Genomic DNA, 5,076 nt, shown 5'->3' on the forward strand with positions numbered 1-5,076 from the left:
TTCATTTGTTGACTCAGCTTCAATTCATTTTCATCTCTTTTGAGGCTTCTTACATTTTCTTCAATTGTTAAGTCCACTGTCCAAATCTAAGTGCCCTTAGAGACTATTCTGCTCAATTTCATTGATATGATTGTTGAGTTTTTGATGGTTTTCTTCAAGGTCAGCAATTATTTTGATCTGGGTCACATTGGGTTGTTGTGTTTTCATTTTGGGAATGAATTTCTGTTGATTTTTCTATGATGTCATTGGCGACTTCCATTGTGGGACTAGGCATCCCTGATATAGGTTTCTGTTTTCTCACTTGCATTGTTTTTTTTTTTTGTTGTTGTTGGTTGTTTGTTTTTTGTTTTGTTTTGTATTGGTCTACCCATCTTGGGGAAACATTTATTCTATTGTGGGAGAAGCAAGTACTTGTCCTTATAGTATCTTCATAGGTTGTTCTGTTATAAATATGAACCAGGTTGGTATATGAGGGGGTTAACAGAAGATGCACAGATTATAAAGATTGCAGGTAATGAAAGGTACCTGGGGAACTGGGAGGTTGGAAACTGGGAGGTGGGAAACTGAGCTCTGGCCTACTCACTTCACTTGCACATACTCTTCAGCACATGGAGATCAGGGGTTGGGGAACCAGGAGTGAGGACACTGGCAAGCCAGGGACAAGAGGCCAGCTCCAACAGTGGCCCTTGCACCCTCTGACTTATGGGAATAGAGATTTGGGTACCCAGGGGGCAGCCAATCAGGAAACCAGAGCAAAAGAGTTGCTTCTGCAGCCCGCACACAGAGATCAGGCCTCCCCAAGGGAGCTGCAGGAGTACTGGAACCAGGGAACTGGGAGTAGGGAACCAACCAGAAGCTCTGGCCTACTCTTCCTGTAGGTGCCCTTGGGAGCAGGTAATCCAGTACTTGGGCACCCAGGGGCCATTCAATCAGGAAGCTGGAGCAAGGTTCTTGCTTCTGCAGCAAGCTTACAGGATCCAAACAGCCCCAAGCCAGCCACAGGGCTACCTACTGGGACCAAGGAACTGGGAAGAGGGGTATGGACAGGGAGATCTGGCCTACTCACCCTGTGCACACACACTCTGGAGCAGGGAATCTGGGAAATTCAAGATACTCCAGTATTATACAGGGTTGTAGTCTTAGGTTTTACCTTTCCCTGAATGACTCCATTTTATAAAATGAGAATTTTGCTCCATTTTACATGCAAATGTTGAGGTAGAATAATTTTATATCTTGTTTTTTAAAATGTAAATAATCATCACAAACCACAAGATAGTAGTGACAGCTAAATAAATAGTAAATAAATTTACACAGATAATATATTACTACCTTTGAATTGATCAAATTAAATCTAAAAGAAATGGGCACATGAGAATAACAAAAATTTATTAGAAAAAAACAGGACTGTAAACAAGGTTACAGTAGACCAATGAATGATGCAATATCCCTCACTTGGATCATGTAATAGGAGGTGCACCTAACACTAAGGTAGGAGGCTTCTTCCCTCTTGCCATTAGACTATCTGGTGCATGCATCATGAGACCAATAGGTAATAAACTCCCTACTCTATACCCCTAGGACCAGGCTTGCATCAAGTTATGTTGATATCTATCCACCTGTAGTGACTGTCTTTGCATCAGTACTAGTTCTGTCTTGTCTTCAGGAGAGACTTTTGATCCCTGTAGCTTCTTTAACCCTCTTAGAGCCATTTTCCAACACACAGACAAACACATGGTGTGAAGTGTGATCTGAGAGTCTGTGAGTTAATATTGGTAAATAAGATTGGCATAAAAGAATCTGTGCTTACCAACAGTCATGCCTATCAAGTGAAACCGGTAGTATTTGGTGAATTAAACCCAATAAAATTGATGTATCTGGTGAATTTATTGTTCTTCAGTAATTTCTGACCTTGTGGAAGACATAAACATACCTGTTTCTGACATGATTCACTCATGACAGTGATGTTTTATATTATACACTACAGTAATCTTTTTGTTATGCTGCTTTACTCTTGGGTTAAGATTTGCAGTATCACTTCTCATTTTATTTCCTGCTCAATCTTAAATCCAAAAGGATGTTAAGTACTATTATTACTCCTACAAAAATGGGTTTCTTAACCAATTTCGGTTCCTCACACCTTCCACTGATAGCAAGCCATTATGTCATTATTGGTTACAATACTCAATGATCCAAGTTGGGGATGGTGACACAGACCTGCAATCCCAGCACTGGGAAAGTGGAGCCAAAAGGCTCACCAAGACTAACCTTACCTACATGGAGAGTCTGAAGCCAGCCTGGGCTACATAAGACACTAGGCCCTCAGTGGAATGGGGCTGGTGAAGAAAGGCTATGAGAATATAATCTGATAGGAATATAATCAATTTGAAGCATGTTCATTTATTAAAGATCTCAAGAAAACTTCAGTAATCTGACCCCACCCCATCATTGCTATGGACACTCCAGCACCCATGTCCCCTCCTCAGCCCCTCACCCACCTCTTCTTTGACATGGATGGACTACTTCTCGGCCCTACTTGTAATAGAGCCACTAGCTAGAGGCCAAGCATAGGACTTTTGGAACACTCTAGATGCAAACCATTGCAGAAAATCCAGGTGACCTTGTCATCCTTCAAACACCTTGCCTGTCCTGTTGAAGTCTTTCTTCTATCCTTCTCCTTCTCCTTCTCCTTCTCCTTCTCCTTCTCCCCCCACCCCAACCCCAGGACCTGTAAAACTGATCCACCACCTGAAAAAATACAACATACCCTTCTGCCTGCCCAGAAGCTCAGGGTCCCTGTCCTTTGAAATGAAGGCCAGCAGGCACAAGGACTTCTTCGATTTGTTTAATCACATCATGCTGGGAGATGATCCTGAGGTAAAGAGCAACTCACCAATCCCAGACATATTTATTGCCTGCTCCGAGATGCTCTTCTCCTCTGGCCCGGAAACATGCCTGGTCTGTGATCATGCCCCAGTAGTGTGGAGACAACCCTGGAAGCTGCGATGCAGGTTGTCATGATTTCCAATGAAAACCTGAGCAGAGGCTTGAAGGCAAAGACCACTCTGGTCCTGCGTTCCCTGTAGGAATTCCAGAGTCAGTTGTTGGGTCTGCCTGCCTATGAGTGATAGGAAGGGACTTCCATGGGTACTCTGAGCCTCCTGGCACCCCTCAGCCATGACCAGAGTCCACAGTGGAGGGAGGGGAAAGGTGAAGGATATCAGTGGCACTGAAATTAAAACCTAGTTACTATGGCCTGTCACACTGTGACACTGGACTTTCCAGTGCTGTATTTGCTTGGGCCACTTTCTCAAGTGTTGTCAGCCTTTGATGGGAAACAGAGACCACCCAGAACAAACTCCTGCATTGCCATATGATATATCTGAGGCAGTACATGATAAGAGGGGTGCATGTACATGCATGTATACATACATATGTCACTGTGTGTGTTACATCCTTCTGTGTATGCATACATAAGTATATAGAAGGTGTATACCTTCTCCTACAAATGAAAGATTTATACTCATGTCTTGTTCATTTTAGTTTGTGAACATTGGCCATTGGAAAATATAACCTACATATGCATACATGTGTATCATAGTGAGTGCTTATGTATGTACATATTATATGTATGTATTACACACCACATCAATGATAAAAGTAGCCATGCATCATCAAGCGAGTGGTGAGATGGTCATTCACTGGTGTGTAGCCTGAGCAAAGGGAGCCTGGGGATGGATGAGCCTTAACTAGTAATTTTTCTCTCAATCCAGCCATTTAGTGACTTTGGGTATCTCCAGGGACTCACAATGCCTGATCGAGCCCACCTCCTGGAGTCTCCTTCCTGTCCAAATTCATCCATAGCACATTCTTTCATCCATGCTGGAGAATGTTTTCTACCTTAGAATAACCACTGCACTCCTTATGAGCATGATTTTATATGCTTTGAAAAGAGAAATAGAATATGATATTTATAAAATTTATAGAATATGATATTGTTTTTCACAGATTCATCCCTAATCCCCTCCTGATTGGCTGTACCCTTGTCCAGTATTTGAGTTCACCTTCAGACCCATTGTACCATCCTGTGTGTTCCCTCAGCACATTAATTCATCAATAAAACTCTTGGAAATATTTTTGTTAAATTCAGTAATCCTCAATTGCATTTTCTGTTACCAGATTCAGATTCAAATCATATCTCACACACTGATGCCATAGCTAATGGCACGGATAGTTCCCCAGTAAGGTTTTCTGTCATTTTTTTTATCTCAGTATCTCACAGGGTGGCCCCTGGACCAGGAACATCAAATGTGAAGAAACATGTTAGCAAAGCAAACCTTTGGGCCCCATCCCTGATCCACTGAAACCAAGACCCTTCTATCCAGTGATCTGTGACTTATCAAACCCTCAAAATGATTCTGACTTACACTGAAGTTGGAGAACCCTCCATATGCCGGGTATAAGAATTTTTTGTCCCAGCTGTGACCAGACTTTGCAGTCTTTTCTGCATTGTATTTCTCATGCAATTTATGCTTCCTCCTCTCTTATGTGGATTCTTCCAGATGGGAATATGATATCTACCTTTGCTCTTTCTTTTTGCCAGATTTCTAATCTTTCTTATATTTCTTTATAAATGCTATGGGAATTCTGACATGTCTCAAAAAACATACTTGCCTAGTTCTCCATTGAAATCTTGGCCACATTTCTATAATAGCTTATCATGATAACATTTTAATTTTTCTTTATAATGTTCGATTCCTAAGATGTTACTTTTTCAAATATATAGACAAGATATCATTCACTTTTGTTTCCCAAGTAGCTTGCTGCTGTTTCTTTTCATTCTCTCTCTCTCTCTGAAGTTGTTCCTTACATAAGACTTAAAGCAGTAAAAATTTACTTTCAATGAATTATTTCAACTCAGTGCCATTATAATAATAATGATCTTCAATCATGATATAATTTTGTTAAAATCTTTTGGACAGCTAGAGTAATTAATTTCAAACTGATCTTCCATCCACCTGTATACATAAAATGACAGTAATTGAGAGACAGACTGACTCTTCTCATACATTTACCATA

The 5,076-nt window shown here is 41.1% G+C and overlaps 1 pseudogene; it reads left to right on the forward strand.

The window, feature by feature from the left end:
• Positions 1–468: 468 nt before the first annotated feature.
• Positions 469–3,125, forward strand: LOC101612561 (annotated as a pseudogene).
• Positions 3,126–5,076: the final 1,951 nt, after the last annotated feature.

The sequence above is a fragment of the Jaculus jaculus genome, chromosome 1 (assembly GCF_020740685.1).
Source record: "Jaculus jaculus isolate mJacJac1 chromosome 1, mJacJac1.mat.Y.cur, whole genome shotgun sequence".
Taxonomy (NCBI): domain Eukaryota; kingdom Metazoa; phylum Chordata; class Mammalia; order Rodentia; family Dipodidae; genus Jaculus; species Jaculus jaculus.